This window comes from Amblyomma mixtum, chromosome 10 (genome assembly GCF_055824585.1).
Source record: "Amblyomma mixtum isolate Tamu chromosome 10, ASM5582458v1, whole genome shotgun sequence".
Classification (NCBI taxonomy): domain Eukaryota; kingdom Metazoa; phylum Arthropoda; class Arachnida; order Ixodida; family Ixodidae; genus Amblyomma; species Amblyomma mixtum.
Window position 1 is genome coordinate 174,295,249 of NC_143021.1, and position 26,052 is coordinate 174,321,300.

The 26,052-nt window shown below is 48.8% G+C and overlaps 1 pseudogene; it reads right to left on the reverse strand.

Moving 5' to 3' along the window:
• Window positions 1-869: 869 nt before the first annotated feature.
• On the reverse strand, window positions 870-2,689 carry LOC149327785 (uncharacterized; annotated as a pseudogene).
• Between the last annotated feature and the right edge of the window lie 23,363 nt (window positions 2,690-26,052).

Sequence of the window (26,052 nt, forward strand, 5' to 3'; positions counted from 1 at the left end):
GTTGCTTCGGTTGTAGCTATAACCAACGAACTTTTTTCTGAAAACAGTGCTATAACACGTAAAATAAAGTTGTAAGTATTTTTTATGCATTATAAATTTTGTACCATTGGAACCGCTGGCGTCGAGGCTACGCACTCGGCCAGCAAAGTATGGTCCGTGAACGTACTGCTGGCGGAGTGCACTTTCCCGCGAGTGACACTCCACTTGCGTCGTTTAGATGCGGCAAAGTGTACTTACAGCAAAGTACACTTTCCGTAAGTGCACTTAACTTGCCCGCTTGACAGGGGTATTAGGTGTTGCTTTTCCGGAAATTTTTTTGAGTGCGGTCAATGAACTGACTCGTTTCAGAGTGATCAACACTCATCTACGCCATTTTCACGTCTACGACATTTTCTTTCTTGGCAAATGTGTATACTCGCCGATTTTGAAAGGTAGTGCGGTGATTAGGGCTAATAATTAAGCTGTTCTTTATATACCTCCTTAAAAGTTCACTTACAGCGCACATGCAGTTGATAAGCAAAATGAGCATTTCTTTCTTCTTTGGCTCAGCGTTAAGAGGAGTAGTCTTTTTCGTTTTACGAAAGGTTAGCGAGCTTCTACAACAGATGCCAAAATTTTCTGACATCATGCGTAAGTAAGAGAAAGTACTAAAAATCTTTTCACAACTTTCAGAATATCGAGCGCCTCTACATTTTTCCAACTGAAAACCCTCGTTCGCAGACGGCAATCTCGCATTCTTGTTCGAAAAGGGAGCGGTAAGATGTCCCTTTATCTGTACGAGAGGGTAGTTGTTGAAAGAACACAATCGAGCAGGCAGGCAAAACGCGAGGAGGTGCAGAGTGAAGACTGGAACTCGTCAAGGAAATGCATCATTGTAGCCTTTGGACCGCTGCCCTTTCCACTATATCTCGAAAGCTGGTGGTGACCGTCGGGGCTTCGATTGCGGTCAGGGCTCCCTGAAGGCACTCCCGCACGCGGAGCGCCTCGCCCGGTGGCCCCAGGCACCACAGAGCTATGTCATCTGCATATATGGTCATGTACACATAGTGTCGGGCGCCCGTGGGGAGGCAGGCCGGCACCACCGACATGGTCACATTAAACAGGAAGGGTGACAAAACAGAGCCCTGCGGCACGCCCAGGTCCACCGGACGAGGCTCGGAGAGTTCCCCCCCCCCCCCCCCCACTCTCACGCGCATGGTGCGACCGCTCAGGAAGCCGCGAACATATCGCAAAAGACGCCCGCTCACGCCGGCCGCTTCAAGCATCGCGAGAATCGGTGCGCGGTGGACGTTGTCAAACGCGCCCGAGACGTCCAGCAGCAGCAGCAGCGCTACAGGCTCGTTCACACTTGCCCATAAATCCGGCGAGCGGAGCGGATTCGCTCGTCGCAAAAACAAGGACCTGTTCTCACTTGTTCACGCGCGGGCGAGGCGGATCCGCCGCTGCTGTTTCTCGCTTTTCCACACCGCGTCACTGCTAGCGGCATACACAGATATAGGGAGAACAGAGCATAAATTTACGCTGTCTACGTACCATACGCGTATGCATGCTTACGTACGTTAAACGCAGGCACATTCTCACTTTTAGTTCAGCGTATGCTAGCACAGACGCAAAAATAAACTCAGCTGTTGTGGCGCCATCTGGCTGTCAGGGCGGGAACCATTACTGTCAACAAACCGACTCTGCTGTTAAGCCTAGAAGCGGCGGACTCGTCACTCTGAACAAAAAAAGAAAGCAAATTTATCAGTTATACGTTTTCTTGGAGGCGTGGTGAGAGGAAGCGAAAGACGTGTGCCGCATTTATGGCCAGTGAAAGCACCGAAAAAGGCAGCAACAACGAGAATTGAATCCGAAGCGGGGGGTCCGGCTTCGAAGGGCGCCGCCATGTTTGTCGCCGCGCGGCGGAAATGGGTCCAGCCCGATCGCCCTCGCCGCGCCGCTTTCCGCGTCGCTCGGCGTCAAAACCGGCCGAATCCGCTTCGCTCGCCGGATTTTTGGCCAAGTGTGAACGGGCCTTACCTGTCCTGCCGCCCTGGCGTGCTCGAGCGCGGTGACAACGTCCGAGATGGAATCAGCCGTGCACCGCATTCCGCGGAAACCCGTCTGCCGCTCTTCAAACAAATCAGCCTCCGCGGACCGCTCGTTCAAACGCTGCAACGCCATATGCTCCATGAGCTTACCTGCCGCCGATGTTAGTGCCACTGGACGGTATCCACTCAGCTCCGTAGGTGGGCGCCCATGGCTTTCGGATGGGACAGACGACCGCGGTGCGACAATAATTCGGGAATTCCCCGCGTTCCCACACCAGGTTGATCTGCTGCAGGAGGATCTGTCGTTGCTCCGCATCCAGGTTTCGTAACATCTGGTAAGTCGCCCCGTCCGGCCCGGGCGCCGAGCGACGGCGGCAGCGCGACATCGCATTGTTCAGTTCCGCCGCACTGAAAGGCGCGTCACAGGGGCCATCCGAGGTGACGGGGAAGAGGCTGGCATCGCTTCCGGGGCTCTCAGGTGTGTCCGAGCTCGCATCGTTAGTGAGGCAGGGCGGCGCGAAGCGATCGGCGAACCTCTCTGCCAGCTGATCGAAGCTTAGGCCGCTGGAGATGGCAAGTGCGGCCAGGGGCTGAGGGTTCGCCTGTTGCTCCGTCAGGCGCCGCAGCATGTCGAGTAGCCTCTGCGAGTCTTCCTCCATCCTTTGGCATAGTGAAGCCCACTGCCGGCGGTACAGTTTGTTGGAGTGGCGGCGTTTTCATGCATGTTTTCATGCAATCCTGGTGTTTTCATGCATGTTTATTTCTGTTTCCTTTATCGTTGTTATATGTGTGAAGTTCTGTCAGAAACTCTCCCGCTGTAAATTACGCTGGAAATCACGCGTCGTTTGCATTTTTTCATTAAATGTCTGCTCCCGGGGACTAACTGTTGCACCCTTTCCAAAGGGACCAACAGTTACACCCTTTGCAGTTAGTCCCGAAAAGGACGATTGCCAGTGGCAGGTCAGTTAGTCCCCAAAAAGACTAACCTCTCGCCCCCTGTTCGTCCCTTTTTTCTAAGTGTGTACACAGTCCAATCGGCCGTTCGGTCGGTTCGTCGCGCCCTGTTCACTGCGCGGTCTCGCTTCTCGCGCAGCCCGAGCAGCTTATTGTCAGGTGTAGGCTGACCTGCCCGCACCCCTGCTCGTCGGGTGGCTGCGAGGGAGCTCCGAACCAGACTCGAAAAGAAGTCGGCACCAGTGGCGGCCGCTTCATCGACCGCCTGCCTGAACGCGCTCCAGTTGACGATGTAGTATGTTCTTTTGGCGCGCGCCTCTGCAGCAGCGGGCTCGATGAAGATGGAGTAATTATCTGAGCCCCAGAGTGATGGTGATCGACGCCATGTCGCCTCTATCCCTCTGGATGCGAAGGCAACGTCGATGCAGGAGCCGGGTGTTCAGCGTCGTCGAAAAGTGGGCTCGCCGGTGTTCAAAGTCCCAGCTGCGTTGCTGCGTCGTGCAGGTCGTCCCCTCGCGCGGAGTGTCGCGCACTGCCCCACGCACTATGATGAGCGTTAAAATCACCACAGATGATTTGGCGCGGGGCACAGCACGAGGACACTGCACGAAAACGCAGCGCGTTCCCCGCGGCAGCTGGGCGCACATAAACACAGGCCACCGACGTGTCAACACCACCGACGCGCACTGTCACCGCCACACACTCCTGGGCATCGCCTGTCCCCGCCGCCGAACCGACGAGAGCATGTTGAACGTCACTGCGCACGTAAACCGCGCACCGTGATTTCCCGGGGCGATGGTCACGATCACAACACGGCACTGCAGCACAGGTGGGTTCCTCGCACGTTGTTGGTGAACGATATCCAACATAGCCAGGTAGCCGCATCTGGGGCTCCCCGTCTTGGAAACGAACGTACAGTGGTGAGCAGCCTTGTCTAGAGCGCTTGAGCAGTGCGCACTTGGTAACAAAAACCGAAATTAGAGAGCAGCCCCTCATTACAGGGCAAAGTTTTCGTGCCTGCTTTGTTTACGAGGCTATCTAGCGCTACTTCCGTGCAAGCGTTGCAGCTGGACCCTAGAGGCTGCCACAAAATCTGGATTTGTTTGCAAGGAAGTGCACCGCCCGAGCGCTCTAGACAAGGCTGCTCACCACTGTACGTCTCTTGCAGCGCGATCACCTCTGGTGCTTCCTCCGCGATGCGGACTCGCAACTCGGGATAGCGCGCCGCAAGAGAACGCACATTCCGCTGCAGGATGGATGGGATGCGGAGGGGGAGAGCCCGGCGACTAGCCGTGGTGCTGGCCTATCCGTGCGGGGGCACCTGCAGCTTCTAAGCAGGCCCGGTGTCCATCGCTGCCCTCCGGGAGCAGGGCGCTGATCGCGCGCAGCGCGTTTTGTAGCTGCAGAATCTGCCGGTCGTTGCTCCCTGCTTGGCTTGCGAGCCGCGCGGGCGCAGCGCGCAATGATCCTTCGCCTGCGAATTCGATGCGTGTGGCCCGGGGAACGACGTGCGCGCCATGGGTTCGCGACGAGTGCAGTGTGTGTTGGGTGCGGTGCAGCCGAAACACTCGAACACTTGCTCCTTCGCTGCACCGCGCTCATTGATGCCCGTCTCGACATGCTAGCGGCCTATCGGGCGCTGGGCCTTCTGCCAGACTCCCTCGCAACGCTATTGTGGCCGCAGGGCAATGCGCGCACCCGTGAGCGAACAATGGTGAGCCTCTGTGAATTCCTCGAACAGGCGGACTTGACGTCCCGTCTGTTCTCCGCCAGGTAGTTACGTGCTGAACGCTCCGCGCGTGCTACCTCGGACGATGAACAGCTGGACTCCCCCACTCCAGCTGTTTTTGTGCTTTGTGTCGTGCCCGTGTGATTGAACAGTGATCTACCAGATCTTCACGCGCGTGCGACCTGTATATATGTATATGTTTACCATGTAGATATGTAAATAGATTCATTGAAAGTGTACCCCTCCCCCTGTCCTTTCTACTGTCCCCTCACCCCTTTTCTTTCACTCCTACTCTCTGCCTGCTATCCTTTATTTCGCTGCCCCAGCTCAGGTGCTTCCAGTCGCGATAGCAGATGCCGGGGCAGCAAACATTCTTTTACCTTCCATATGAAATGTCAATAAATAGCCACTACTACTACTACTACCGTCGGGGCTTCAGGTTTACGCAGCCCCTCTCACCTTTTCAAGAAAGCAGACAGTGAAGAGTGATTCACCTCCCCTCGCGCTAACCCCTTCTTGCAGCGAAGCAGGAGGTAAAAACGCGGTCTATGAGCGAGGGTTTTTGGTTGGGAGAAACCTTCCTGTAAGTCAGCCTTCCTGTAATTCTGCAAGTTTTCCATTAACACCTGTCTTAAAGGATATATTTGGCGGAGCCTAAGCCAAGTCCCTAAAACTCTCCAGGCACTTCAGCATCGCTGAGAATCTCAGTGTCGCAGATACAAGCGTGCGACTAATCACCTGTGTTACCTACTTGAACCTAGTAAATTTCTCCTCCCGAGAAACTATTTCGCACTTTCAACAGAATCCTGGACCCTACAGGCGAAGGTTAGTTCCGGCATATAGCTGTACTGCTGATGGAATGCAGCCGTGGAAAGGCATTGACTAAACTGTTCGCATGCAAGGCGTGTAGTCTCATGAGGAAGAAGAAAAAAAAAGATGACAGGGCGTTAAGTGCGTCAAACGCATGCAAACATGTGTGGACAACGTGCTCTCCGAAACGCTCCGTCGCACACCCCGAGTCAGGACGGGGGCGACCACCCGGCGGACACGTTTACAGAGCATCGGCGCGGCAATTACCACCGCCCTGGGGCGAGCAGCGCTGCTTTTATTTTGTGGTTTTACTTCCTCGCTCTCACGAGCGCGTCTAACGGAGCGTGAAGTAGAGCAATTAGCTGCCGTTGTTGCCACGTGGTGTCGGGGTGGTGTCAGAGCCTCCTCCCCCCACCAACCCCTCCTCTCCTTGAGTCTTACCAGTAGGCGGGTGCTTTCCCGGAAGCATATGGAAAACGCCGGTCGTGTTTGGATGCCTTATACCCCTGTCATATTTGCAGTTTTAATGTCATTCGAACCGAATGGCATTCGAATCGTCGAATGTCATTAGGTCTCTTTAGGTGCTACACGGTAAAAAATAATGTCATTATAAAATGATGGCAGTGGCGATCAGTGAAAAAAAAAATAGCACAATTGAAAGACGTTAGCGCGCATGAAGATGTTTGATATTGTTTTGTAGTGTTTCAAGAGCGGGGGAGAACATTTCTGGGCAATATTATAAGCTTAAAATATTATGTCCGGTCATTCTGCAGCACTCTAGCCATCAGAAGAAAAGCCAAGTACAAAGTCAACCACATGTCGATAAATGTAAACAAACAAAATGGCTGACACGGCGGCGTGCGCAGCAGCGCGGAGCGTGGAAATTATTTCCAAAAGGTGAACTGCTCAGCTGCATCTTTAAGTACTTCCGAGCTGAACGAACATGGAACGCCAAAATGATCGACGGTCGCGGGAAAGGCCCTGCTTCACGCTTGCCGCTTGCGTTGGTTGCTGCTGAGATCGAGAGTATATAGCTATCCACAAGAGCGTCTAGTGTGAACAGGTTCACACCAAAATGAACATATTAAAGCGAAAGCTTTACTACTTGCACTTTCAGCCTTTGCCGTGGCGCGGCGGTGCCATCATTGACCTTTAGTTGACCTCTGCGTGACATCACGCCGAAGAGAAGGGCGACCGACTCGCGCCGTCGCAAGCCGCGGCGGTGCCACCACCGGCGCCTAACTCCTGCGCTCTCCGCTAGGAGTGCGATTGTGGCGTTACGCTGAAGAGATTAGGCTCGACTCACGTCGCTAGAAAGCAGTAGCTGTGCCAACCACCAGCGGCTTAACATTGCTTCGCGATCTCGCGCCGTCCGTGTGCGACGGCGGTGCACATGAACGGCGGCCTGACTCGACTGGAGGGGCTGCGACGGGGGGAGGCGCTGTAGGACCTGGAGGCGCTCAGGTCCTACAGCGCCTCCCCCCGTCGCAGCCCCTTCAAAGCCTTTGTTCATTACACACCCCCCGGATATAAGTTTTTCCACTATTGCAGCTTAACGTATCAAGGTTCACCTCCCTCCCCTTCCTGACACGCATCCCCTCTCACACCACTTTCCTTCCCCACCCCCGGGGCCTTCCTCCTCGGAGCGAAGGCCCTATTTAATCCCTGCCAATGATGAACGCTTTGCACAGACGAAGACAAGTCCCCTTGTCGAAACGTTGGCTCAAGCAACCTGAGGTTTTCCCCTCCCTTGTTCATTTTCAGTATTACATGCATTTTATTTGAATTGCCTGTGCCGTATTTTCATGCCTTTATCGCCCCCGCCTCCTATGTGATACCCTCGCACGAGGGCCCTTAGGGGTATTGTAAATAAATGAGTAAATAAGCTACGAGCCACTTGCAGTGTCTATGACGCTATCCCTTTAGGCTGTAGAGGGAAGTTTTGTCGCCTCCGTAAATAAAAAATTGAGAAAATCAGATTTTATTAAAGGGACTGCGAACAAATTGAAGCTCGCCTGTATCGAGAGTTCAGCGCCTTCATGACGAAGAGGTTATGTTTCCACTGAGAGCTGAGATTTTAGGACATAGAAAATACCAAGAAATGAAACGCTGGTATGACCAATGCCGGTCATTTCCTCAAGAAAACTGCAATGACGACAAGGAATATTTTTTTGTTTTTGAGCTGATATTTAAGGCTGGGCGGTTCGCTACTCGACCGCAATCACGGAGTTCTTTTTCGTCTTGACGTCATCGGTTTGAATCAAGTAATAGGGGAAAAGAATGTTTCTTATTCAGATTCAATTATCCCACGAATATCCTTCGTTGCTGAGAAAAAAGAGAGAGAAACCGCCAACAGCGAGACAATCGATCTTCACTAAGACCTAATATTAGACAGCGGTGTCAGTATGACGTGATTTTGGCCATGGCTATCCTCTTCCTCCTTCTTATTTATTTATTAATTTTTATTTGACAACAGTCTGTCGGCGGCGCGTCTCTTCTCATTGCACTGCGCTTTCATGGAACATAAACACAGATGAAAGGACACCCGTAGAGGGATAATGTGCGCTGAAGTTCATTCTAGAAAAAAAAAAAAGCAAAGATCAATTCGAATCTCGAATGCCTACGCGCAAGTGTTCGACATGAGCATGCGGTGAGACCTTCCGACACGCGGCTTTAGTTGGTTTCGTTTGTGGGGGTTGTTTAACGTCCTAAAGCTACTCAGGCTATGAGAGACGCCGTAGTGGAGGGCTCCGGAAATTTCGACCACCTGCGGTTCTTTCACGTGCACTGACATCGCACAGGGCAAGGAATTTCGCCTCTATCGAAATAGAACCGCCACGGCCGGTATCGAACCCGCGCCTTTCGGCTCAGCAGCCGAGCGCCACAACCACTAAGCCACTGCGGCGGCATGCGGCTTTAGTTGAGGCCCCATAGCGCATAAGGTGTGAACGGTTTTGAATTACTTGAAATAAACTGACACAGAAGCAGAATACAGAATACGAAAGCAGTGCACGATGGTTTGGCGGGGCAGAATTGATGCTTCCGATCAATAGTGTTAGAATCGAAACATTTATCGAAATGAACAAGAAAAATTGCGGACACTTTGGCAACCAAAGAGTTGAGAGGCAAAAGCCGAGAACACATGCCTTGACGACTTCCGGTGGACGTGTCGTCACACCGTTCCCGTGGCTCTATCGATACCTAAACTATACATCTTCCGGGGATCCTAAGTGTTAATTACGCTTCATTACACATTTTTCCATCTAATTTGACACAAATCCGACGTGTTTTTCCGACCATTCTGCGACAGTTTTCGCTGTGCCGTGACGACATCAGGTGGATATGACATCACACCGTTCCCGTGGCTATATCGACGTCCGCGCTATTTCGACGCAATTTCGACATTTTTGCCTATATTAAGGCGAAAGCCTTTAATCACTCATGCTGCCGTCCGTCAACAAAGCGTATCACACGCGTCTAGCTCGGGAACTAAAAAATATAGGCGAAAACCAAAGGTTGCTTCAGATAGAGGAGGGAAAAATGAACCTATAAGCCAAGTTTGAAGACTGTAGGTTATTTAGTTAATTAATTATTGCCACGTAGTGGCAGGCAGGCAGTTCAAGCGGAGACAGACAAGAGGCCTGGGTCGAACTGGACGAACTTCCGCCTACAAACAGAAACCGACATGGCGGCTGCGATAGCATCGAGTGTGTTGGACGCCCGAAGAAGGTGGTAACCACCGCCACTCTTGGCCGCAATCAATTTAAAAGCGGCGAAGGACTCCCGACATAAGGCGCGGAAAACACGGAAAACAATTTCGAACTTCGCAGGACCGGTTTCCCGCGGCTAAAACCGTTCCGAAGAAATCTTATCGCGTTTATCGCGCAAAGTGGATGACTGCGTATAGGCGGCGATCATCAAAGAGCACGGCAAAACAAGGATCGTAAACTTCGCAGCAATAGAGACTTTTAGCACCGCCAGGCGATGGTGCTAATTAGTGTAATTACAGCATCTATACTACCGTACAGCAAAATGTGGCCTATCCAGTGCGGCAATGGTACTGCGCCATCGTTTTGGCCGTACGGCTGTCTGGCTCAGTTGACACCCTCTAATACTGTCATCGAAAACAATGAATACGCCTGACAGAACAGAAATAGTAAGCACGGCAAAACAAGGATCATAAACTTCGCGGTAATAGGTACTTGTAGCGCACCAGGGTCATTACGGCTACTACGCTAATACACGGGCCACATGGCGAGCATTTGCCTCCCGCAGTCCAGTATTCAGAAAAGGTTGAGGCTTAAATTGATTTCTCTTAACACAAAGCACAAAGTAATTTGCTCAGGAGATGTGGTGAGGGAGGTGGGAAAAAAGGCCACATATATGTAGCTTGACTCGCTCCACCTCCCAGTACACTCTAAATACGAATACACCTATATGGGGGTTAAAAGGTAGTAAGCTGTCCTCTTGCACGCTCTTTTAATAAAAAAATTCAGGGGGCACTTTGGCTCTGTAAAGTGCTGCAAGGCGAAAGCCTTTCCTGGCGCACTGTTTGGCATTGACTGCGAGACTGTTTGTGATGCAACTTTGACTACATATTACAACTATACACTTTGACTGCCGGCCTTGACTGCTTCTTTAGAACGACTCTCTCTCTGCTTCGATGAGTTCGACAAGGTAAGTTGCTGGGCCAGTTGGTTCCGATATCCCATGACTACAGCGCTGTGTTGTGTCTCTGCCTGTGTCCTTCTTCTTGTCCCGTTCGTTGCGCTGTAGTCATGGGATGAGTTCGGTTGTATCCATGGCTGTGTTCGCAGTAATGAGGTATGTAATGAGGTCACCCACGGACGCCTGACGCCCCCTCTCGGAGCGGACGGCAACTACTTTTTATTAGTTGTCGTCTGCTCCCAAAGGGGGCGTCAGGCATCCGTGGGTGACTCATTACTTCGAACCCGCGCACTCTGACGTCATAACTATTTCGACCAATCGAAAAGCATGACATCTCTGCTGACACAACCATCTGTCGACAACGATGAGGCATTAAAGGCTTTCGCCTTAAAATAGAGTGCGCTAGAGGAGATCTTACTCCCTTACTCCTTTCTGTTTAAAGTGTACCCGGCAGCGGACACTTTAGCAGAGAGAAGCAATACATGCTATCACAAAGATATCACATTGATATCACAAGGATATCAATATGTTAACATCTGTTTTTTTAAGCGGCGTGAATACATTAAGTACTTCTCAATTGCCAGCAGGAGTTGGAAAAATGGATGACTCTGAAGGAGGTATCGTATAGCTTTGTACAACAAGGCTGTGGGAACTCTGAGGAAGTGGTGCGAAATATTCGTTAAAAATATTACCTAACGTTTCTCCGTTTAAAGCTTTGTTATTTAGAGTTAACTCGTTGAAATCGGTACTCGAATTACGAGTAAAGATAACAGAAGAAAGCTGCTTTCTTAAATGCTTTGTATGTTTATGATACTATCAAGAATGTCAGACAAGTAGTTGCGTTTAGCGTTCCGAATTATTTGGTTTAGATTATTTCTGTATTTTTTGAATGCCTGTGATGCATCCAGATCGCAAGTTTTTCAGGAATATGTTGCACATTTTATCCTTTTCATTAATCATATTCAGCAAGTGTGGCGTCATCCACGGTTTACGTGCGCTCCTCGGTTTCACAGTATTTTTTAAACGAAAATGTGAGGAATAAAACGCAGGAAGCAGCGCACCCCTGCGACGCCTACGACACCTCAATTTTTTCGTCAGCCTTAGGCTTAATAAAGGTCAAAGGGTGATTCAGATCTTGGTATAGTAGAGATTACTATCTATCTATCTACTGCACATAAACTGCCTATTGGCCCATTGCATGAGAGATGTGGCGAGCCGCCGGCCGGTGTCGAAGTATTAACAGATGTAACTTATAAAGGTAATGAAGTAATATGGCGAATAACAAAACAAAAATGAAACTGGCTTGGCGCATCCGGAGCAAATAAAAGCTCAGATTTTTATGGCCTGCGGTTCACATCAGAAGGCCCTGCAGGCTGCATTTACGGCCTGGTGGCCGTGTATTTGAGAGCCCTGCTTAACACCATGCAATCTTGCTATAGAAAAGGCTCTACTCATTATTTCCGGAAAGCAGCTGTGTTAGAAAGCAAACCAGTTCTCTTCACCATAATAACCGCTAATCCCGCCTGAGTAGAAGGGAAAAAAAAAGCATTCTAAAGGCGTGTGCCATCTGGAAGAAATAAAGCTAATTTATTTTCTTATACTTTTTATGGAAAGTCATTTTAAGGGCCGCGTTCGCAACCTTCCACAAAGTGACGCACCGTATCCCCGCATCACCGCCAGAGAACGTCTGATTCCTCTGTATAAAAAGTTTTGAAAGCTTCCTTTACTAGGGCTTTCCGATGCCTCTCTTGATGTGAATGGATGGGTCACGGGCGGGAACAAGCTGTAGGGCCTATTAAGATTATGTTCACGCTTCCTGATAATATTTGTTTTCACCTGGAAGGAACCGCCTTGAAGACGCCGGATATAATTATGCCGTGACCTCGTGTCTCAATGAGGCCAAACAGATGTTTCAGAGCAGTTTGGTGCAGTGTGGCTATAGCGGAAGAAAAATGCTAACGAGAAGCACCGCGGATGTTCTTGGAGATGTGGTCGTCAATTATCTGGCAACTCTGCGGAGAAGGGCGAACCGCATAAGTCGTCCCGTCACGATGTGTTTAGATACGTCATGTTTGAATCGGCGAGGAAAAAAGAGAAAATAAAAATGGCTGAGCCACCTCTTTTTTATGTTTACACGTGATGTAACGATGCTTGCAGCAAGGTCGCGAACATCGACGCCCCTTGGGGAAGTACATTGAGAGTAGGGCGACCCCATCGGTTAGGGGCATAGCGGAATAGTGGGGTGACACTGCGCAGGCGCAAACCGGAGGGGCGTTATTGTACAGCGCATGCGCACTGGATCCCCGCTATACCCCATATGCCCATAACCGATAGAGTCACCCTATTCTAAAGGTCTCTAATGATTTGGCCAGTCCGGATAGCAGTTTTTAGCGTGAGCGTTAACAACCTAGGCTGCAATCATCAATGTTTTTGCTCTTGGAAGAGCTATGAAGAGTACTGCTAGTGTTGAAGCTGTCCACACTTTAACCTATTCCTAATCGATGTTCTCATAGGTGTAAATGAATCTTCAAGAATTTTCTCTGGCTGCTGGGGCGCAGTAATTAACCACAGCGTGCGCTATTTATAGAGACCTTAGTTTGGCTGTGCGATTATTCCTATCGCCAGATGCAAACACGCTAAACGGAGTTATCTTGAAGACATTCTGTTTATGTTAAATAATTCGGGTTCCGTCGACGCAGGTGGGTAGGGCAGCTGACAGTTACTAAACAAAGTGCTGAATAAAAAAACAGGAATTCTCCGGAGAGAAAGCGCGTGTAAGATGTCAGCACCACATTTGGAAGTCTCTCAAGGCTCTACCAACAAATTATACATGCTATTGTGGCATGTCCTCCGTGATCTGCTTTACGTAACTAAAGAGGCGTTGGAAGTATGAGCACAGTGTGAAGGAACCGCATAAACGCTACGCTCACGAGAAAGACTCATATGAACAAATAGAAGCTAGATAAAATAACTAACAAAGACGAAAGGACTGCTCGAAAAATGGTACCTCAAAGCGCCCCGCGAAAGAAAAAAGTGAACGGCAGGTGAGGGGGAAGGGGAACTTTCTCGAACCTTGACCTCTGAACTTCTTCAAGAAAGTTTATATGAAATGCTAATCTACCTGGGCACAAAGGTCTTCCTTTTCAGAAAAAATAAAACGCATAATGAACAGACATACCTCTACCCCACGGAGATTAACTGAAGTTGCTTCATGCGATCAATCAACCATTGGAGGATCAAATGTATAATTCTCTTCTTTTTTTTACATATCCTCAGACCAGTATACCTGTGCCACCCCAGCGGCCCCCACAAAGCGGATGTGGTGATCCCTTAAAGCGCGCATGAAAATGCAGAATGGCGTGGGTGATGTAATCGCCTTTATGCAGATACTGGATCTCTACGGCACGGCCTTCCCTTGCCGATCGCTGTGCGTGACAGCTGAAGGATGGATGGCAGCGATTAAAGATGCCTCTATAGTTCACATCGGGGCGAACCTATGTAAAAGGGAGCTCAAGGGTGTGCGAACCATTGCTGCCCGGATACAAAGGGGAATGAACTGTGAGCGAACGGTTACCTTATTCGTTCTTGGAGAAGTTCATCGTCTGTGTAGAAGTTATATTCCGCCCCTATAAACGCAGGTATTTTGACACGCAGAAGATTACAAGTTTACTTAAAAGTATTGTGTCACACTGATTACAGACTTGTATGATCAGGATTAACGAGTTTATCCGCGGTCGAAAATTTGTTAATCCGGCCGTTGTGACAGATGGCCTGAGAAACGTGCTCGAGAGAAAATTTATCTGTTTATGTATAAAGTTATTCATGGCCGAGTTACGGCCGAAGAGCGCTCAATTTAGTCATGTTTCCCTCAGCCGTGCCCTCTCCCTTTAGTCGGCGGCTCACAGTAAACAGAACCGTAATTAGCGTTGTGTTAAGGCACCACTATCAGACCAGCGCTATAGCGCGAGGTACACGCACGGATTTAGAATGCATTATGTACAGTGGTCGGGCGCAGGCACTGTGCGACGCACATACAAAAAAGGGAAGCGAACGTTTTAAAGATAACAACTATAGTACACAGGCCCAAAACAAAAGAAAAGCGATGACTGCTTGCTTTCAACGGAATAGAAGTGTGAGGCGACGGCTTCTGCAGGTGCGATGTTATTAGTGTGAAAGCACTCGTACGCTGACCAAACCAGACCGTAAATCTTGTCAACCGACCTCATGGTCTTAAGATGTCGCCTAGCAACCGCGACGCCTCGTTAAGTTTCTTGTTTGTGAAATAAATAAATAAACACAATACTTCCGTACTTGCGTAAAATACCAGCAGGCGAAGTGCCGTAAACTTTCTCCTCAGCGCCCCGCCGCGGTGGCTCAGTGGTTACGGCGCTCGGCTGCTGACCCGAAAGACGCGGGTTCGATCCCGGCTGCGGCGGCCGAATTTCCATGAAGGCGAAATTCGAGAGGCCCGTGTACTGTGCGTTGTCAGTGCACGTTAAAGAACCCCAGGTGGTCGAAATTTCCGGAGACCTTCACTACGGCGTCCCTCATAGCCTGAGTTGCCTCGGGACGTTAAACCGCAATAAACCAAACCAAACCGAACAATAAGGAGCTTATAACAGAAATATTCCTGAAAAACACTAGCGCAGCAGAAGACGCAAACACAAAGAACAGAGCCCCCCGTGTTGTTTGTTCCGTTCTTTGTGTTTGCGTCTTCTGCTGCGCTAGTGTTTTTCAAGACAATGAACGAACAAGCCCACAAAGCCACACTACTGACAATGTAATAGTTAAAAAGTTAACTATTCAATATTAGTTAAACAGCCTGCTAGTTAGCACGTCTAAGCAGTATTCTGATGTACTACACCGATGACAATGCTATGCGTAAAAAAGCGCTCTTCTAACTCGAAAAGCCTATTTTTAAATATTGTCTAAGTATTTCGGTGAAGCACCCAGTGGGTATACACAGGCAAGGCTTGAGGAAGCTCGAACATCAAGAATTTTAGAGGGCAGTATATCTCCGCCTTTTCTTTCTTTCGCTCAGCTCTTAAAGGTGCGCTAAAGAGGAATCTGAACTCGCCTATTTACCGCGGGGTCCGGAACTCGTTGTACACGTTCCGAACATTCTGAGAATTATTTTCCTGTGCGGCGAATTTCTTTGATTTAAATCGGATTAAACGTCACGGACGAAACTCACTGCAGACGGTAGGAGGAGTCAACCAACCTTTCAGCCAGACCCGTGGCGGCTTGCCGCTCTGCAAGTCATACGTATAGATCGGCGAAAGCAGAGTCTACGCGTATTTTTATTTCCGTGGGCATAACTTGTGGCTATGTAGCCTCTGACTGGATCATTTATTCACGGAAACCTAAAGAAAAAAAAACAAAAACAAATGGTCCCCCTTGCTTTCAAGTGGCGCCACTTGAAAGCAATTGGGACCATTAGTGCAAGCGAAAGCGAAAGCGATGCCGCCATGCGAATGCCTGAAAGGCACTCCACGCTGTTGACTCATCCTACCGTCAGCGGTGAGTTAAAAAAAAAATAAAAGGCGGTAGCCGAGACGTTTAATCCCATTTAAATTACAGAAATCGGCCGCACAGGGCAATAATCCTGAGAATTCTCGGAACGTGTAGAACGAGTTCCCGCGGTAAAGACACGAGTTAAGGTTCCTCTTTCATGCACCTTTAATACCACTTGCATTTCTGATACTGAAGGCCAACGGCACAGTCCTCTTTCATGCTTAACAAAACAGCGGCATTTGGGAATTGTGGACATCCTCATACAGGAAGAAGGAAGCCATCTTTAAGGAAGTGTGCTGTGCAGTCACGGCTTTCAAAATCTCCTTATTGTTGACTCTCCGGGCTATGAGAGCCGTACTAGCGACCTTGTGACACGAAACAACCTTTGGGCAGCCACTCGGCCTTCAGACCGTAAAAAAAAAAAAAAGAGGAAGTAGAGTTAACCATCCATAGCAAAAAACGTCTTCTACATGGCACGTACTGCAGCTACCAACAACGATTCGAATCCAAGAATGACCCCCCCCCCCCCCCCCTTGTTATGACTGAACTCCAAAGTTGTGCTGGAGGCGCGCGTGTATGCGTAACATTGGCCTTGGCCGATTCCGGCTTCCAAGCATCAAGGTCTGCTTCTCCTATCTATATACATCTATCTATATACCGCATCTGTATACATCCCCTTGTCAAGGACAGACGAGGGTATGAACGTTGACCCATTCACACATAACCCAAGGAGCAAGGGCGGTACCTTATAAACGTTACAGCGCACGAAGCAGACGACGAGAGTTGAAACCGGAACCACCGATGTCTGCTTCCTTCTTCCGACAAAGACGGCCTCAGTGCGAGACCACAGTGTCGACTTCCTCTTTTCGACTTCCGCTTTCGTTGAATAGCGAGTAGATACTCTCCTGCGGCGCACTACCGTTAGACGGCGCAGGCATACATAGCGGCGACTTGCGTATAGCGTTGGTATGCGCGGTCCCACAGGCGTTCCCATAACCAACGAAAGCGGACGTGCCTACGGAAGTAAAAACTTTCCTTCCGTGAGTTCGCGACGAGCGGAAATGAAAAGCGCAACCACTACGAGGAAAGAAGGGAGACCTTATAGGTGTCACATCAGGAAGGACTCCGCTTTTGAATCGTGAATTGAACATGCCCTTGAAGTAAAATCAAACTGTCGAGATAGGCGGAGGTGCAAGAGAGTTAGAGGGGGAGAGTTGCAGAGAGAGGACAAGTTTTCTCAAGACTGAGCAAATGTGAGCTCTTCCCGACTCCTCCAAGGAAGGGCCTGGAGAATGAAAGTCGAAGAGAGAGAACACGAAAGCCAGAAGCAATGCGTGCAGTATGGAAGCATTCTTCTGAAGTAGCAACCTTGGGCGCGCTTCGCACCATCTAGACGCGGAAGCACAGAAACTCCGCGGCCGCGGAAGTGGCGTGGCCTTGGTCACGTAACCTTGTCGCAACACGGAAGAGAAGACAGCACCTTTTCCTGCCGATCTTCCTCCTTCCTCAATCCACACCCCCCCCCCCCCCCCCCCCTCACACATCCGGACTGCGTGAAACCGCCTCTGTGCCTTCCTCATTGTACTGCAGGCACTCGCTGCGTGCGTTACCGTTCGCCTACTTCCCTTTTTTCTTTCCCTCAGCACTTCCCCAGCATTGTCGAGTGTGGGGAAATACTAAAAAGCAAGCTCTTCGGAAAATGGCAAAAAAAAAGGTAAATGTTTTGCTTTTCATATACACTGGAGCCTAAGGGGAGAGTATTCCTTCATACTTGGTGGTCCCTTCCAGACATGCGCTACGAAAGTAAACGAATGTAACGAAGTGTGAGTGGCGTTGGTGAGGTGTTTAGAGGGCGAATAAGTTGCGCAAGGTTACGCGGTCGGAGTCCCACCGATGAGCCAACTTCTTTCAACGCTCCCCACCCGGTCTTCGTAGAAGCGGGTAATAGTTTTCACCCTCGCATGCCCCTTTCCCCTTCTGTAGAATTCGAGGAAGCGAATCTGTGGGAAATGGCAGCGAACCGCGTGGAATACATGGAGCTCACCTGCCGTAAACGAGCGGCTGAAGAAAAAATTAAAAGTGAGTGCATTCTACGTATACGCAGCATACGAAATGTACTTATATGTATGTGTCGTGTTGGGATTTCGCGGCTCTTCCTACGCCATATGCAAGCAGGTTTTTTTTTTTTTTCTAGATGGCACACAGTTTTGCCTTGGCGCGTCAGGTCACCTATACATGCGTATTTTTTTTTTTCTTTGACTCATTCCAAATGTGATTTCATGGCTCTTTCGACGCTGTATACAAGCAGATTTCTTGTAGACGGCACAATTGAGTCTCGCCTTGACACGTCAGGTCAATTACATATGCGTATTTTTTTCTTTTATTCATTCTGACTGCTAGTGTTTACTGCTTATTTATTTACACAAGCGGTTGGTACAGACTAAATTTTATTATTATATCAATTAAAAACGAAACCTCAAGTCTAAATGAATGTTTGTACGCTCCGAAACTCCCCCTAATTTTGTATACCCTGCAGCAATGCGAGATCACGTTAATCGAATACAAATCGATGAACTAGAAGCTACTCAAAAAACCAGCGAGACCATTTTGTCACCAAAAAATACCGCGATGCCTGCACTGAAGCCTTGAAGGAAACCCCTGTCACAAAATTAATGTTGAGCTGCTTGGTTCACTGGAGCGCCGCCTGGGTTGCCTTTTTCTCTTGTTATTAAGAATCTTTACACAGTTATCACTTGCCGTGTTTCGTGGGACCATCTTAATATGCCTTCCTTACTGCGCCTTTATTGCAAGAACTGACCGCAATCGTCACTCGACGCAGCTGTCTCTCGAACAGCTTACATACACATCCGGAAGGAAGGACCATGAACACAATATACAACAGTTTTTGTGAGCCACAGTCTATGTACTCGCACTAGTTCCTTGTGAGTTCATTGTTCAACGTTCCCATTTTATTCGTTGAAAACATGTTCGACGAATCACAGCTATGCCATTACGAAGATCAACGCGATCTTTTATAACCTTAAATTCAAATCTCCATCCATAGTGTTTCGCAGAATGACAGCTTTCTGAGATGAACATTGTTCCTTAGATCTGTGGGAGCTATTTGTCCATATTGAGGGTCTGAGCAGTCAATATGGCGATGGATACGCATTTAGAGTGATTTCTGTATCATTCTGGGCTATTGTGTTCAAACGTGCGTTCTGGGGCATTTTTATGGAGCCTCTAAGCCACTGTAATTGTTATAATTATCTTTTTCTAGATTTTGTATGTTCTATGAGGGACATGTGTACTATGGCTTACCTTGCACACGGCCAGGGTTTTTGTCGATATTTCCAAAAGTGGTTGTGAAGTGCGTATCTCGTCTTTAATTATTACTGCACTCCGTTTGCACAGGATTCCTCGCGACTAATTTTTTTCCGAGTTTAGGCCATAGCATAGCTCTCTTTTATGCTTTTAATTTTAAATCCTGACCCTTGAATATGTCACGAAGAGGAAGTGTCGCCAGCCCTGAAAATGGAGGCCAACCTTTCCTTAAGAACGTCAGACACACGTGAATAATAAGAGACATAGGTTATATATATGTTTTCAAATAAACTCGCATTATTTTAATTTATTCCTCTAGCTACCCGTTCGGAAGTGTACAGTGTGTTGCAAGAATACGTGCAACCCTTGCAGTAGGCCTTCATGAAACACGTGAATGGTGTAACGCTGCGTGCCTAGTTAGGTGACGTCACGTCACTCTTTGTCTTCTTAAAACTTGGTTGGGCGACGTTTCCGACCAAACCTCGCGCCATAGGAATGCACAGAGGGGGGGGTGGGGGGGGGACTAGTGACCTACCCACCTTCCCACCCCCCCTCCACCCCCGCCCCAGCTGCCATGCTGCAGAAGGGCACAGACTTTATCACCTGGTGTTCCATGATACCCAGAAGACATGAAAAGGCGCTACCGTTAACTTTTGCCGCCTTCATATGAAGAGACTTTTGCACGCCTATGCCTCACGCATATGTAAATGCAAAGAAGCCAATATCTTGCTGCGACATTCGAAATTCTTCCACTTACTCTAAGACCGCAGGGAAAGCAGCAAAGAAAATAATGAAGTTGGAACTTAGGCCAGTAGCGAAATATATACTACCGGTGCTATCAACGGGGCTTGTTGGTTGTACTTCTACATTCTTCTTTGTTATGCGCTTCTTAGAATCTACGCAGCACAGTACAGACACAAGAGAAAAAAAAAACATGAGAACCGACAGCGCCTGTCTATATCCCTCTCTTTGATGTGTTGCACGGTTTCTAAGTCACACGTAGCAACGAAAGTCCACTCGTCGAAAACGCGAGTTCCTCCCGTGCGGGCAAGTACGGTTCAAACTCCTCGTCGGAACGCGGGGTCGGGTGTTGCACACCTGTCAACGGCCGCATCGTGCCAGCTTCGGCCGGGTAAAGCTAATTCACCTCCCCCCAACAACACGTGGTGGGTCCGGTTACTTGAGCGTAACTGCCCCCATTGATCCAGTCCCCCGAATCCCCATCTGGTCCCAGCGTTTCCGAAATTCATTCATTCTTACCCTCTGCCCCATACTCACCCCTCGCTTCTCTAATAGGTCCGCAGCGAGGGACCGCTGGACCCGATGCGGGCCTTTCTTTTTTCTTTTTAGATCTAGTCGGGACCAGCTGTACAGTGAATGAACCGGCCACCATGCCAACCCCCTCGTACCATATGCCTTTTTGGCCTCACTCCGGCCGCGGGTTAGTAAGGACGGAAGGGAGGAGGGGGGGGGGGGGGGGGGGGGTGCTACCGGTGGCGGGGAAAGCGACAGAGGGGAAAGGCAACGCAGGCATGGGAAAGTGGGGATCGCGGCTGTGAACGAAAGGGCCGCGGAATTCCCACAGGGACTTCCCGCTTTGCGTTGCAGCTGCCTGTCTCGAAACGAGGCGTTAGGGATGATATGCGACGTGCACTGTAGGTTGGAAGAGTTCGGGTCTCTGACCCGCTGGTACGCAAACAACGGTCGATACTTTTCGGCGCTTTCTTGTTGGGAGTCAGAGCGCAGTATTTGTTCTTCACAACTTCGGTTTGCTGCTACATGCGTTCCTTTATTCATGGGGGCATGCTGTTAAGTAATATACCGCCGTCACACTGCCACTTTCGGTACCGAATGATTCCGTCCGATCGCTAACGAATTTTTGAGCGCACTCGATATGAAACGTTGTTACATGTTCCCGCTAAATCGTGATAAACGAGTTGTTCCTCTGCACGACAGGTGATGTGGCATGCGTCCACAGTTTTAAAACGTAGCAGTAATAAAGTCTTAATCGAAGAGAAGCGGACAAAAATGATTTTGAGCAAACATTTCAGGCCTATGACGCAGTTCCAAGTTTCCGTTGAGAACGTGCACAAAATGTATCCTCTGGCCTGTACAGGTGTTTGCGCTTGCATGCTCTTTTCTACTTCAAGGGAAGCGCGTTGTGCAGGGACTCTAATTAATATTGGAAATCTGGCAATGCTCATTTAGAAAAGTTTTATAACACATACTTGTAGCTTTTCGTGTGACGTGCCCTTTAGCTTTATAAGCAGCCCGCCAAGGTGCTTCAGCAAGCAAAATCGAGCATGGTTGCTACTGAAATTGGTCTTGGAGCAGCACCGTGCGCGTGTGTGTGTGTTTGTGTGTGTGCGTGTGTTTGTGTGTGTGTGTTTGTGTGTGCGTGCGTGTGTGCGTGTGTTTGTGTGTGCGTGTGTGTGTGTGTGCGTGTGTGTTTGCGCACGCGCCCGCCGCACTACATGCTTATAAATAGAAAGTGCCCGCGTGATAGCGGAGGAAGCCACCGGAGAGGTGTCCTGAAGCGTAGTTTTGGGTGTAGCCTAACTGCTGTGTGATGGTAGAAACGAGTGCACAACTGGCAGCTTTTCCAACAGTTCCAAATTTAAGTGACAGAGGAAATGTAAAGAACTGAAATGGGTAAAATACTTTGTTGAAACTTACTCGGTTTGCTGGCATGCAGATGGTTGGCAAATGTGCAACACTGCTTGAAGTGGATTCACTACATGTCACGAAAATCACTCAGGACCATTGCAAGAGTTAATACAGGTAGTATTAAAATAAAGTCTAGGCAGCACCCTTTTTCCTCTTGCTATTGGTTGCTACGTCTAGTACGGTTAAGCTGTGCTTTGTAAAGCTACCGCTATGCTAACAGCGTCTTTAATCTTGACTCTCTTTTAGAGCTGCATCGCCTTTAAATTGGAGCTTTACGAATGTACAGGATCGATCACACTTAGATGAAACAATGCTCCTCGTGGCCACGTACCTTGCGGAGTGCCATTGCATCTAACCCGTTAATGAATCAATGCACAGTGGCGCCCGAGAAGAGGAACCTCGACGTGGTGACTCGTGTCATCTTCTCCTTTGCACGGGTTCGCTACTTAGAGCCGTGTTCCCTCTAAGCGCGCGTTCGCACTCGTCCGTACACAGATATATTTAGAAAAGAGCATAAATCGACGCTGTATACGTACCACGATCGTATGCACGCTTATCTGCGCTAAAAGGAGGCACATTCTCAGTTTTTTGGTTCTGTGAATACGACAGGATTTCTCTTGGACCACCCACATAATGAACATAGCCAACGAAGCTAACCGTGTTCTTGGTTATCTAAAGCGCAACTTGAGTTTGGCACCTGCTTCCGTAAAACGGTCCGCCTATTCAACTCTTGTCCGTCCTAAACTTGAATATTCATGCTCAATCTGGGACCCCCAACAAATTAACCTAGCCAAAACCCTTGAGTACGTCCAGAGCCGCTCGATACGATTCGTATATTCTGATTATTCATATCATACGAGCGTAACAGCATTGAAAACAAAAGCTAACCTCCCCTGCCTTGAATACCGTCGAAAAACAGCCATGACTCTGCCTTTTCCACAGATTTTATCATTAACATTTGAGTCATTCTGCTATCACCCCTGCACACCCCCTTTCACTTCGCATCAGTCATCCGAAAGCTGTTCATACACCTCGAGCATTCACTTCTGCGCACCTTGAAAACATTCTTTGCCCAGACCGCAAGAGATTGGAACGACCTCCCCGCTGAAGCTTTCATCCTTCCTGGCCTGGAATACTTCGTATCATTCATCACTGATTTATTTAAATGATATGTATGCCCACCCCTCATGTAATGCCCCTAGTGGGCCTCTGATGTATTAATAAATAAATAAGCCCAGCCTACTGACGCCATCTGCTTGTCAGGACCGGAACCATCACTGTCACAAACCGACGCTTCTCTTAAGCCCAGTAGCGGCAGAAAATAAAGGAGGTATAGAGAATAAAGGAGAGTTATCACTTATACAGTTTCTTATAGGTGAGGTGAGACGAAGCGAAAGACCGGTGCCCCATTTATGGTCATTTGACGTAGAGAAACAAAATTCAGGGGGGCACTTTGTTGACCTAAAGCGCGGTGAGGCGAAAGCCTTTAGCGCGGTGTTGCTGCTTGTGTCACTGATGGGTGGTTAAGATGTTAATTAGTAAGTGCACAATTGTTTGTGAATCTTAAATGCTGGAGACACTGGAGGACGTTTGGGAGGCATCCGTCTAATTGGACGCCTTTCAGCAAACACTCTCCAGCGTCCTAAACAAGGAGAACTGCATATGCGTTGGCAGGAAGTAGCGTAGCCATTGGCACGCTCGGCTGCGGAACGGAAAGATGGTGGTTCGAATCTCATCGTGCACAAAGATTTTTTCTTGTCTGACTAGAACAAGCGTGACACCTCTGCTGACAACCTTCTGTCGACAACGATGAGGCATTAAAGGCTTTCGCCTTGTTCCCTGGTCGGCGTCAAAAGCGGCTGAATCCGCTTCGCTCGCCGGATTTCCTGCCAAGTGTGAACGGATCCCAGGTGCGATTGACTCTATACTTATGAAGGAAGCCAGCAGTCACCGAAACAAAGGAGCTCAAGAAAATGGTCTTATTTCTTTAAATTTGCGTTCTTGATCCATTGTTCCAAAACATAGCTCAAAAAGGACACGGACAACGCAGAAATGGAGAGGACAGGCGCTAACTTGCAACTTTATTTTCGAAATGCCACCACGTCTAATATATAGGAGCCGAACACCACCATCAAGTGATGAGCATGCGCAAAGAAGAGCACAATCAAGATTACACGTGTGGAAAATAAGCAAAAATTGCGATAAAATAAGAAAAGGAAAACACGGTGCCAGGGAACAAGCGAACAGAAAAGAGACATCGCGTACGGAAACATACTGCAAAAAATGCGCTTTTCAAGCTTGCCAAGGTTAAGAGCCAAACAAATAACGCGGCAAAAAGGGGAGATAAAAATAGATCGACTGAAAGATTAGACGTGGTGGCATTTCGAAAATAAAGTGGCAAGTCAGCGCCTGTCCTGTCCACTTCTGTGTCGTCCGTGTCCTTTTTGCGCTATGTTTTCGAAGAACTGTTACCAACTAGCCCAAGCCAAGCTACTGTTCATCCATTGTAACCGAATTGTGTAACTATTTTATTATCCGTGAAAAATAATTGATTAGAAAGCAAAACAACCTCATGCCGTCGATGGGATTCGATACTGAGCAACGGCGGAGCTTCTTCAGTCTCTTGCTTTCGGGGTAATTATGCTGAGAGCAAGTTGCTGTGCAAAATATTGGTTCTGGTGGGGCCTGGCCGAAAAATGCGCTGTTTATTCTTTCAACGGGACTGTAGTGGGTCAGAGCTTGAAGAACCATGTTGCCACCTGCTACCTAGGTTGCTTCTCTCGGTATTTTTTTCGTAGATTTTTCGCTCGTGGTCAATGACGAGCCACCGGCTTTTCTGCAACAACACTGCTGGATAAGAAGCTTCATTCCATTGCTTGACTGGCAGGAGTTTCTTCCGAGATCCTTCTAGACTGCGTCCTATCACCCCCCCCCCCCCCCCCCCAAAAAAAAAAAAAATGTACGCTATGTTTTAAAAACACTATTTGGGGAGAGCATAATCGTCTACGCCACTTAGTGTCTTTAAAGGGAAACTGCAGAGGTTTTTGAAATAAACGAGCTTAACAGAGTTGGATGTGTGAAACTTGCATGTAAAGCATGCGAAGTCTTTTTTGGGCTAGCACTTGAAATAGTGAAGTAATCGCCGATTAAAATCCGGAAGTCCTTCAAGCTTCTCCGCAGCGCACAGCGCCAAGTAGGGGGCGCATGAGGACGTCATCGAAGCTATCGCTACATTTCCAACGCGCAAACGCCTGCTTTGAAGGGAAAAAAAAAATCATCAGCACCGAAGGCAAACAAACCTTGCCGAGAGGTGTTTGGAAGCGTCTAACGAGTCAGTGCAGGGTGTGGCTGACGATCGCGGAAATTTGAAATGATACCGTCCGTGACGTCACGCTGAATTTTCCTGCACTCCTCCGGTGCACTGAGGAGAAACGCAAAATTCAATCGTCGATTACGTCACTATTTTAAATGCTAGCGCAAAAACACTAGGAGTGCTTTACCTACAGGCTATATAGATTTGAATCCTTGAATATCGCGAAATTCACAAAAAAGTGCTGCAGTTGCCCTTTAATACCCCCTACCGAATAAACCAGGCCCGTTTGTTTTTTGTGCCCATTGAAATCTGGCCAGTGAGGCGATGAATTCAACCCGCAAAAGTCCGCAGAAAAAACGTTTCGATACCTAGAAATAGCGTGCTGTAAAAAATAAGTGCCATTAAAATCTGGATGGAACGGAGTAGTTTATTATGTGTCTATGGAAACATTTCCATTCGGTTCTGGAAATTTCGGAGCTACTCACAGACGAGATCGCTGCTCAAAATGCCGTGGAGGTGAACCGCTATCACCTGCTCTTCTTTCTGCATTTGCCAAACCACTTCCTCCAAGCTTTATGGCGATCTCAGCGCCTTTGCTGGCCGCATCTTTATTCGAGCGGTAGCAGTCTATTTGCACACAGTGAGAAATTTTCCGCTTGCGTTGCTACGGGAACGCGACCAGGCCGGGCCTCACTCCGAGCTTGCCGGGTCACGCCGGGCTAAGTAAAGCGATAATTTAGCCGGTTCGGGCCGCAGGATTAGGCCCGCGCAGTTCTCCAATCTGCTCAGACTCGTCCTATTATAGCGCTAAAACCGTCTTTTCACCCTCAGCGGCCGCAAACACATACTGAAAGGTGTGACGATCAGTTACTTCCATGTCCATTTCCCTGGCAACACGTCCCGAATAATATGCAGACACATTCACCGGCGTCCATTTTCTGCCTGATCGCGATGAATCTCGAGATGATATCCCATCCGGTGGAACGCCGCGAACCGCTCTTGCGTGCGATATCATTAGTCCGAATCTCATCCTTCACAGGAAT